This window comes from Marmota monax, unplaced genomic scaffold (assembly GCF_021218885.2).
Source record: "Marmota monax isolate L192 unplaced genomic scaffold, Marmota_monax_Labrador192_F-V1.1 WCK01_AAM20220418_F8-fsc00141, whole genome shotgun sequence".
Taxonomy (NCBI): domain Eukaryota; kingdom Metazoa; phylum Chordata; class Mammalia; order Rodentia; family Sciuridae; genus Marmota; species Marmota monax.
Window position 1 is genome coordinate 690,985 of NW_026692981.1, and position 11,648 is coordinate 702,632.

Here is an 11,648-nt window from a genome sequence, read left to right on the forward strand (position 1 = left end):
CCCTAGCCAGGGTGTAAAGAATCATTCCAAGTTCCTGCCTGTAGCAGACTTCGGCAGACACCTGATAAGGCCAGATAAGGCTACCAAAGGAAAAAGTGGTCTAAGTCCTGGGAGGAAGAAAGAAAGGCACTCGCCTCCTCCAGGCACCAGTGGAAGTAGGTGTTGGGAAGACCCATGGGTAGAGGCTGCCCATTTCTGTCCTTCTTAGTGTTTGTAACCCCAAAGAAACGCATGTTTCTGGGACTCGGGCTTTCTTCCAGCCATTTTCAAGGAGCTGTCATTCCTGTCCCAAAATGTGAGCATTAAAACACTGGGTCATTTGAACAACTGACACTTTCTCTGAGAATTGTCTTTACTATAGGCAAAAAGCCACACTAGCATATGTGGTATATTTTCTTCATGACCACAGAGGACCAGTTTATTTCACTGTCAATGCATTCCAAACTTTGTACCACACCTACAGAGAGCAGTTTGGCAAATCTATTGAAGTTACACATATCCTTTGACGCAGCCACTCCACTTCTAGGAATTCATCTTGTAGAAACCCTTAAACATGTGCCAGAAAATGTACATATGAAATTACTAATTGCAGCACTCCTTACATCAAGAGACTGGAAACCCACAAATGATGTGAAGTATGGTGAAACAGAAATTCAAAACCCGTTGATAAAAACAAGTATTTACCCTGTATAAAAAGCTGTCAATTGCAAAAATTACATTTAGGTAATTACATTTAGATAATTACATTTAGATAATTCCTTGTACAAACTTTAAGTAGCTTTGGAAACACACACAAGCATTTCAGAACACTGCTCACATTTTGGTTTAGGTATCAACTGCCTGGGAACACTTGGCTCACCTTTTGGAAAAACTTGGAAATATCAAACTGTGAATTTGTTATCTATCCAAAAATACACTAAAATTTTAAATAAAGTAATTATCCTACACACTATGCTATTTTTTCAAAAGAAAACCAAAAAGAAAAAGTGAATTCATTGTATTCTTTATTCCCAACCTCAACCAGTCTCTGGACTCCCCACAGCAGTCTTCATCTATAAGGACAATTTGTATGTCCAGTCCAGGAATTGAGTATGTTACAGTCCTAAAACCTTGATAAAAGAGATTTTCAAATTATTTTCCAATCCTGGTGGCACTTTTCACTTTTATCCACCAGATGCTGAGGGCAGGGATAAGAGTTGGCTCAAAGTGAATGATTAATTTTTTTGGTCAATTTATTAATTTATATGACTAAAGACCAGGATCAATATTAAAAAACGGGACATACCAGACAGAGATCATGCACCATTTCTCAGTAGGTGCCCCAAGCCTTCCATAACCGTGAGGCTCTTTTGAGTACAGGATTAAAAATGAATCCATGCAACTTGTTTGGGAATATTTTGGAGAACTAGTGACCCTACATCAAAAAAAGCTGGAAATCCAGAAAACAGTCCATTCTTGGAACGAAAATAAACGATTCCTAGAATCTGACCAGGAGACAGCAGTCATTGCTGTCTTATTGCAGTGGGTGGCGCTTCCGTTTCCAAATCTAAAGGTTCTGAATTTGAATCTCAAAGGTCAGCTTTTCACCTTGCAGATAGTTATCTTTGAAAACATTACACCAGCCACCTTCTCCACCTACAACTGGTAATGGTCGCACCTGCGCCTGCTGGGGTGCAGCCCCGTGTGCAGCAAAGCACGAAATGTCCAGGCCCAAAACATATAGGTGCCAGCACCTCCTCCCTTTCATGGGCGAACCGCTGGAACCTGGGTGGCCACCTCGGAGTCATACACCGGGATGCAGATGCAGAAATCACAGACTTTTTGTTGTTAATCTTCCTGTTTTTGATTTTATCACACACAAAAGAGGGAACATCTGTGTAAATCGTTTTTTTCTGCTTTCCCCCAGTTTCCACGCTGACACTGACACGGCTGGCCCCTTCTAGAGGAGTCCCACAGACTACATGTGCTACGCAGGAGGCCCGGGGAGGGAGCAGGAGATGCAGGTCTGTGCCGGGCTGATGGTCTGGGTCTCAGGGATGCGCTGGCTGCGTGCTACTGGAGAGCTCTAATGACAAGATCTCTGCTCCTTCAGTGTCTGTGAGGATTGACCTGACAAACAAGGGCGGCCAATTGCGTTCCGTAGAAGCCAGAGCGTGGACTTCGGACTTGGGCAGATCCGAGGTGCAGAGTGGCTTCACCGCAAAGCACCAGTTAGCCAAAGGAGGGTCTGACCCGTGGACCCTGTAGAAAACAAGTCTACGCAGCAGAGAGACAGAGTGCAGCGCTGGAATGTCTGCCCTATCTCAAGTGCAAAGCCAGGCCTGAGCCTCAGGACCTTCAAAATCATAAAAGGAAACGAGGAGGCCAACGCTATTTTCATAACATCAAGATCATTTACTATGAAAAAGGCTGATGGGTGACAGTCCTGCGCTTCGTGTGGGTCACGGCAGCCACACTCTGTGATGCCAGTGGTCACCAGGCCCACAACCCGGACAGCTGCTGGAGACTGGAGAACATGTTCCTTTTATTAAGTCTCCACCTTGAAGCACTCATCTTTCCAGTATTCAGTGGAAAGATGATAAAGCACCTCTTCTAGGTACCTAAATAAGACACTTGTCTTGGTGGCTTCTGAGCTGTGAATCCTCCGAGCTGTTTTGTTTCATTGCACACCATCTATATTTGAAAGAACAAATAACAGTCAAAACTATAATAGATGCAAACTTTGGTTATTGGCATTGTCTGCGGGGGAGGGGAAGAGAGACTGTCACTTCAGGGAAAATAACTGGCAGTATTTTTTCTTTCCTTTATTTATTCTAATCAGTTACACATGACAGTAGAATGCACTTTGATACATCTTACATAGTTGGAGTATAATTTCTCATCCTTCTGGTTGTACATGATGTAGAATTAAAAAAATAGCATTCAAGTGAAATTCTTCATTTAGATAACTTTAAGCTTTTAACATCCAATCATTTTTCCTGATGAGACTGTATTAATGAATGTTCTTTTATACTTGTTTGATATTATATACTGAAGTGTTTTGACACTTGGAAGAGCTAAATACCTCAGTGAATCAATATTACCAAGATATCACAAAATCACACATCAAAGTTAGTGATATATCACTTTAGACTCTATGTCATTAACCCAACCCTAAAGAAATTACCACCTGTCAAATCAAAAATTCAAAGAATGTCCACAATTACCTGGAAAATATGATTTAAAATGTGTTTAAATCACACAATGTGAATTGTATATAATTAAAATGTGATTTTTATCTGACCACAGAACTGTGCAATGCCACTTTTTTCCTATTCATAAAAACATATCTCAAAAATTTAAATGTGGAAACAGAAAAATATAGCTGTCTTCCAATAAAGTAGTCATTAAAAAGTTAAAAGTTGTTCTTTTTATGTTTGCTTCAAAAATACAATATAGGTTGATCATTATTATTTCAAACAAAACTAACAAACATTTAAAAAGTTTCAGTTTTTATTTTTAACATAGTAAGTATTGATAGAGATCATCTACAAAGACCTTTGGGTTCACAATAATATTTTTAATGTGTCAAAAGAATATTACTTATAGTTCCCTGATCAAAGGTTGTTGAATACACAATCAGAATGACTTTCCTCCCCTCCTCCAACCCCATTCTCTTTTCTCTATTTTCTGCTATTATAATTTTTTTCTTAATTAATGCCTTGTGAATATACATAATGGCAAACTTCACTATGGTATATTCATATATGCACATAGGAAATTTAGGTCAAATTCATTCCACTGTTCTTCCTATCCCTTCCCCCTCCCCCTGAATCCTCTTCATCTAGTCTACCAATCTTTCTCTTATTTTAATGGAATTTCACCCCCTCCACACCTTTTGTGGACCTCCCCCACCCCGCGCCTTTATTTTGGACTAGCTTCCAAAACTGACTTTTGGGGGTCTTATTTCACTTAGCATAATATTCTCCAGTTCCATTCATTTACTAGCAAATGCCATTATTTCATTCTTTATGGCTGAGTAACACTCCATTGTGCATATATACCACATTTTACTTTTTCATTCATTTGTTGAAGAGCACCTAGGTGGGTTCCGAAGCTGGGCTATTGTAAATTGTGCTGCTGAAAACATTTATATGGATGCCTCCCTACAGTATGCTGATTGTAGAGCTTTTGGATCTATTCTGAGAAGAGGTATAACTGGATCATATGGTGATTCCATTCCTAGTTTTTTGAGGAATCTCCATACTGCTTTCTGGAGTGGATGTACTAGTCTATAGTCCCACCAATAATATATGAGAGTATCTGATCCCCCAAATCCTGTTGTGTTCTTGATAACTGTCATCCTGACTGAAGTGAGATGAAATTTCAATGTAGTAGTTTTGATTTACTTTTCCCTAATTGCTAGGTGTTGAATATTTTTTCATATATTTGTTGGCCATTTGTATTTCTTCTGGTTGTTTGTTTTGTTTTGTTTTTTGGTACCCAGAATTGAACTCAGGGGCACTCAGCCACATCCCCCTTTAAATATATATATATATATATATATATATATATATATATATATATATTTAAAGAACATAATCCTGTTTTTTTAATATTTATTTTTTTGTTTTAGGCGAACACAATATCTTTATTTATTTTTATGTGGTGCTGAGGATGGAACCCAGTGCCTCGTGCATGCCCGCTACCCCTTGAGCCACACCCCAGCCACCCCCAGCCCTATTTTGTATTTTATTCAGACAGGGTTTCACTGAGTTGCTTAGCACCTCGCTTTTGCTGAGGCTGGCTTTGAACTTGTGATCTTCCCACCTCAGCCTCCCCAGCCACTGGGATTACAGGTATGTGCTTCCATGCCCAGCTGTATTTCTTGTTTTGATAATCAAAATAATTTTTACAAGTACAAGGGTCCTAACACCAGAAAGCCTGAGAATACTTCTACAATCTCTCTTGAATGTCTCTCTTCCTTCTCATTCCATCATCCATTCTACTCATAATTTATTGAGGATATGGCCTATCTCAGGTCTATGTGAAGTTTGAGGGTCCAGAGGGAATGGAGCCATCCCTTCACCTTAGGAAGTGACAGGATAAGCAAAGTTTCAGTTCCTGGTTCTTATAGCAAAATAAATTCTCCTAAATATTTCATTTTGATAATGTAGAGAACTCTTCAGCTCATACAACTTTACTAGGGCTGCTATAACAACCTGGCAGAGTGGTTAAAACAACAAGGATTTTTCCGCTTAAGCCTACACAGAGGCCTATATTTCTGTATTCCTTCTACTACCTCACAGGCTTGGATCAGAAACAACTACCTGACAAGAGATCTGGCCTGTATCATAGAGTAATTATTCTCTATAGCTGTCACAGGGTCCTGTTTACCCTTTGCACCAAGGGAATCCCAAAGATCACTTTCAAAACAGATGTCCAGATGCTGCTAAATGTCACCCGTCAAAGAAATCTTATACCCAGTATAGGCAGACATGTCCAGCAAGAGGCTGGCCATGAGGTTGAAAACCAAGACAGAAGCTTGATTTAGTTCCTTGAGTTCTCCTTGGGAGAGAGAGAGATGTTTCGTGAGGAAGGAGTGGGGCCATTAATGAGATAGGATAAGATGTATTCAGGAATATCCTTCTACTATTTCTCCCCTCCAAACTTGAGTTCCTTCCATTTGAGCTCTTTTGACATACCAGACATGTGGCCTCACAGAGAAAAGGTCTTGTGCAGACCCAAGAAGGTGGCCATTGGCAGGCTAAGGAGATAGACCTTAAGAGAAGGCAAACCTGCTGACACTTTGACCTTGGACTTCTAGCCTCCTGGACTTTTGAATAGAGCCTTCAGATATGGCCAAATCTCCACTTGCTTTCGTCCAGATTTCTAAAAGGAAGTTTTGCCTTCTCCATTCTGTCCTTTTTCTGTAGTCTTCTCTGATGCCCACTGCCCAGCAGAATAACCCAATTTCCCCAAAGTGCTTACTTGTCTGGTATATAGTCTAGTGAATTAAACCAGGCACAAGGATAGAAAACCAGAGTTCAACCTGGTTGACAGTGGATAATGAATAGAAAAGGAACCTGAGCTTAAGATTTTGTTGAATAAAAAGGAAAGTCACTGCTGGTGGGTGTTGACATCCATGATTACAAGACTAGTATTTTTACCCATCGACTTGCTACCTCTAAACTAAGCATATTTTTATTTCATTTTCAATTATGATTTTAAAAGGTAAGAATCAAGTTTTTAATTTGTTTCCAGTGCTCAGCTAGATTATATGGTAGATGCAAATAGCACGGTTTAAAGACGAGCTCTCTAAATTAACTTTACACCAACTTGCTCATTCTTATTATACCTGAGTGGGAAAATCTGATACCCCAGAAAATCAGGTGAAAAGCAAAATTCTAGTTGAACCTTGAATGGTGATTCATTTTTGAAATGTTATTAACTTTACATCAAATCAGACAGGATGTTTTTTTGTAAAAATGTAACTCCTCTGAACCAGGTTCTGGTAAATGAGAACAGACTGGGAGCTTGATGAATATGGTACATGTGGCCATTTGGGGCTCCTCCCTCCAAATTTCACAAATAGGGTTACAATGACCAAAGCAATAAAGATTATCTTTCCATTTAAGGCTGACTCCTTTCCCTTACTGCAGATTCCAGACTCTGCCCCTTTCCTGAGTTTTCATTCTTCTCTACTGATGTTTTCCTGTTTGTAACATACTCACATCCCCCCCCCCCCCCCGCCCCGCCCCGCCGCAAGCCCTAGGCCCTGTCCCTGTGTGGGTCCTGAGTCCTATGGCAGTTAAGGGCTCTCTATTCTCATTCATAGTCAAGAGTTCGCACTTCAGCAGAAGATATTGCTTGGGTCCCCCTTTCCCCCTGTACCCCATGGAAGCTGCCACTACTAAAGACAAAAGCAACCTCTTGCTTACTAAATTCCACTCTTCAGAGAGGCAAGAACAGTGGTAACAAGCACAGACTCAGGCCAGACCATCTGGATTTAAGTCCCCACTAGGCCTCTTATCAGCTGTATGGTTCTTGCTTAAATCACTAAACCTCCCTGAACCTCATTTTCCTTTACTGTAAAATGGGGCTATTTTATTAAATCTCATAAACTGCTTGATAATTAAAGATTTAATAGAGCGCTTATAACAGTGTTGGGAACATAGTTCATATCATGTGAACATTATCCAAGTCTTTCATGTTTAATCTCATCTAATATCTCTGCAATAGTTGACACTGCTGACAATACCTTCTTAAATGAAACGCTCCTCCCTTAATAATGACCTATCTTTGTGTGTTTTCCTTATTTGCTTGCTGCTTATTCTTTTTTTTTTTTTTAATCAAAATGTAAAATGTCATCATTGTCTTTATTTTTTGGACACATGCTTATTAAACAAACCAGTTTTACATATGCAACTGTAAAATCTAAAGAAACAGAATAAATTTTTTAAAAAATATTTATTTCTTAGATGTAGATGGACTCAACACAATGCCTTTACTTTTATGTGGTGCTGAGGATTGAACCCGGGTCCCACCGGTGCTAGGCAAGTACTTTACCGCTGAGCCACAATCCCAGCCCCTAAATTTTTAATAAATTCCTCATTAATGTAGTTCACTTTCAAAGAAATGTTTAATTGGCAGAGTAGAACAATGTGTTTCCACATGCTGATTGATCAGTGCAACACTGACAGTTACAGTTAACATAGTCAAGAAGCTGAAAATTGAGATTTATGGAAGACAAACTTAATTCCATCTGTTTAAAAAAAGGGGGGAATAATTTAAACTTGTAAATCACACACTTTTCATACAAAAACAACTAATTTTAATCCCTATTTTCATCTTAAATGACCACTGAAGAATTAAACAATTTTGGGAAAAAATAAGTAAAAATAAAAAAACTAGTAGTATGCATTTAAAAACTGCTAATAGGATAAATAAAACCAAATATTAACTATTTTTCACTATACCATGAATATTGGCACTGTTTATTTCATATGCATGTCAGTTTCAAAGCTTAAAAATCCTAATAAAATTAAATGGTTTGATCAGTCCAGTTTTCTTCAAAGGAATCCCTTACTTCTAATTTAAAATTATAGATTTTAAAACCCAAATTATTGCCTTTGAATTTTCATACAAACAAAATACAAATGTATTTCTTTTATGTTGGTGGTATTATCAAAGGCAAGAAATCCTGTTAATGTTGTCCTTAAAAGTACAGAATTAAAATCGTGATAGAATCCATCTAGTGAACCCATAAGTGTGTGTTTTGATTTCACATCTTTTTCTCATAAAAACTGAGAATTCATAAGACACATCATGTGGATATTTTGGGGTTAGAAAACCCATGGCTCTGGGCATTTTAAATAATTCCTGAGTTTCTTCACTCAGGAATTGCATACAGTTTTACCTTCCCTCATAATAAAACACTGATGATACCCTGGCAGCAAAACTTACTAAATTATCTTTAAAAGTATAAAAGCAACATTATTTTCAATTGTCTGAATAGAATTATAATAAATGTTTCAACTTTCACAACCCAGGCTTTTTTCTACCTAGTTTCAGACACCTCATGGTTCTCACTCCTTTTTTTCACTTTTTTCGCACCAATTGCAACATAAATGATAGAATTTGAGGTCATCCACCTGGAAAGTGAGAAAGAAAAAAAGAAAAAAAAAAAAAAAGGAAATATGTTTCCTGTTTCTGGGCCACAGTGAGAAGGTTAGTCATTTGTCCATTAGCAACACTTCTTCCCATCTCCTGCTTGTGCACTTTTTCTGTTCTTTCTGCAACATTCCTTCAGGTATAGAAAGTCTTCGCTGCATATTTTCTGGAGTCAGCAATGCCCCCAACTTGTCAAACAGCTTTTTCCAACCCTTTGCCCAAAGATTTTACTGAAGGCTCATATTAGTAAATAAGATTTTCTGGAAGCACCTCTGGAATTCCAACTTGTAAGCCAAAACTGGTTGCTTCCACAATCGCCAGGCAGTGCTTCTATAGGGGACATATAAAGAAAAACATTTCCTTGGACCCAGCCATTTCCAACATCTAAGCTCCCAAACACAGACTCTGTCATGTAGCTAGTGTCTTTCTTGTACTTCTTCCAAAATGATTCTCTTGGGTCCCTCTCCTCCAATGATGAAAATTTAAATCTGGATATTTCTGGATAATTTAGGGATACCACTAAGAAAATTAGTCTCCTCTACAGGCCACACTGAGATGATTAAGGATCAGTTCCTACAGCAACCCAGTTAAGATGTGTCCTGTTACCACTGAGTTCCATGGCTATTTGTCCTTATTCTCTATCCCTAGCTCCACACTTACAGAAAAACAAACAACAACAACAACAAAAACACTTCTTAAAGATGTTTAACCTCAGGGATAGCTGAACTAGTTCCATACTTGAAATTCCAGGAAAGGTTTTCATTTCCTATAAAGCCCACCAATTGGGATCTTATTCTAATATCTCTGGGACTTATTTCCTGTCTCCTATGCAGTCTCACGTTCAGTTAACTCCTAGTTTATATTCATTTACCTTACCTTCTCTTCCAGTCTTTTCTGACCTATGTTCCCAGACTGCCCTATGCAACTTCTACCTCACGCTATTTTTTATCTGTTCGTTTTAGTTAACGTGACAGTAGTATGTATTTTGACATTTCATATCTACACGGAGTATAAATTCCCATTTTTGCCTCATATTGTTTTTGACATCTAAGGTCTCTATACTAGGTTGTGAGTCTTAAAGAAATGGAACTGAGTCTTACTTGCTTTTAAATTCCTAATATCCAACATAGTATCAGGTGCTTAATAAGTGGTAAATGAATAAAACAAATAAAATGAGTGTTGCTTCAGCCAATGTCTCTTTAAAGAAAAGGTTGAAGAGTTCAACAATTATTCAGACCACCTTATGTGTAATGCAGGCTCAGAATCCAGTTTAATTTTATTCCAGGTCTTCTCTACAATACACTCTACTATTGAAGTAATCATAATTACTAAGGATCCCAAGCACAGGACCTACCATCAGTTTCAATTTCAGCTTCACCAGTAACCAAATATGTGAACTTGGGAAGTTAATCTCTCTGGGTACCATCTTACTTCTAAGAATGTAATACACATTTCTTTTTATTATGACTGAATGATAATGCATGAAAATAGTATTTGGTACCACAACATACACTCAAAAAAAAAAAAAAAAAGGTACTAAACAACATTACTAAAATATTGAGATGACCCTAGGTGGAATATTTTCTCCTTACTTATAAGTTTCCATTTAAAACAAATTACAGTGGATGGGGTAGAGAGAGAAGATGGGAGGGGAGGGAGGGGGGATGGTAGAGGATAGGAAAGGTAGCAGAATACAACAGTTACTAATAGGGCATTATGTAAAAATGTGGATGTGTAACCGATGTGATTCTGCAATCTGTATTTGGGGTAAAATTGGGAGTTCATAACCAACTTGAATCTAATGTATGAAATATGATATGTCAAGAGCTTTATAATGTTTTGAACAACCAATAAAAAAAATTAAAGAAAAAAATCTAAAAAAAAAAATAAATAAATAAAACAAATGAAAATAAGAAAGCTGCAAATATCCCCAAAACCAAAGGCGAATGTTTCCTCTAATATGCAGATACTAATTCGTGGGTGGGTGGGGGGGGGAGACACTAGAGAAGACTAGGGTTACCTTAGATTAGGTAGAGAAAGTGAAGGGAGGTCAGGGCAGGGGATGTGGAGGATAGGAAGGACAATAGAATGAAACAGACATTATTACTGTATTATATACGTGACTGCATGACCAAAATGATAAGGTAGGAAGGGAGGGAGGGAAAGGAAGGAAGGGAGGGAGGGAGGGAGGGAGGGAAAGGAAGGGAGGGAGGGAGGGAGGGAGGGAAAGGAAGGAAGGGAGGGAGGGGGAGGGAAAGGGAGGGAGGGAGGAAGGAAGGGAGGGAAAGGAAGGGAGAGAGGGAAAGGGAGAGAGGGAAAGGGAGAGAGGGAAAGGGAGAGAGGGAAAGGGAGGGAGGAAGCGAGGAAGCTGCGGTCCTCTGCAGAAGACTGCGCCAGCCGGGAGGTGACTGATCCTGCGCGTGCAGGGGTTGCTGTCCCGCCTCCGACCCCAGGACCAGCCTCACCCCAGTCTCCCACAGTCCTGGCACTCAGCCTTGCCCTCCGAGGTCTCAGGGCTGTCCACAGCTTCCTCCACGGGACACCGGGCCAGGAGCACGCTCTACGGAAAGCCGCAGGAGGTCTCGGCTCTGCTCCGGCCGGCCGACAAGTCCCGCCAGAAGGGCCCGGACCTCCGCAGCCCTCCGCACCGCTCCCGCAGGAGCGCCGAGTGTAACCTTGGCCGCCGTCAGGGATCGAGAGCGCCTGCGCGCCTCGGAATCTGGTCCGGTCCACACCTTGGCTTGCGTCTCCACCGCTGCAGCATCCTGCGGGGCTCGCGTCCAGGCCTAAAGGTCCTCACGCTCCGCTCCGCGCCGCCCCCCTCAGGAAGCTAACCCATCGCAGCCGCAAGCCGCGCACGCGCGCCGGGCCCCGCGTAGGTCCCGCCCCCGACGCCCGCCTCCATTGGCCGAGAAGCCGGGCGGCCCGTCTTGGAGCGGGCGTCACGTGACTGAGGGCGGGGCTGAGGCGGCTGCTTTCCAGCTGGGCCCGGAGGG

At 40.4% G+C, this 11,648-nt stretch overlaps 1 long non-coding RNA gene across 2 annotated transcripts; it reads right to left on the reverse strand.

The window, feature by feature from the left end:
* Positions 1 to 982: 982 nt before the first annotated feature.
* Positions 983 to 11,630, reverse strand: LOC124097902 (uncharacterized). Of its 2 annotated transcripts, none has more exons than XR_006853393.2 (2): positions 11,118 to 11,630; positions 983 to 2,673 (listed from the first exon to the last, which is right to left on the reverse strand). It is a non-coding gene; the product is annotated as an uncharacterized LOC124097902 (long non-coding RNA). The 2 variants fall into 2 exon arrangements; XR_006853394.2 differs by lacking the exon at positions 983 to 2,673 and adding an exon at positions 7,603 to 8,982.
* Between the last annotated feature and the right edge of the window lie 18 nt (positions 11,631 to 11,648).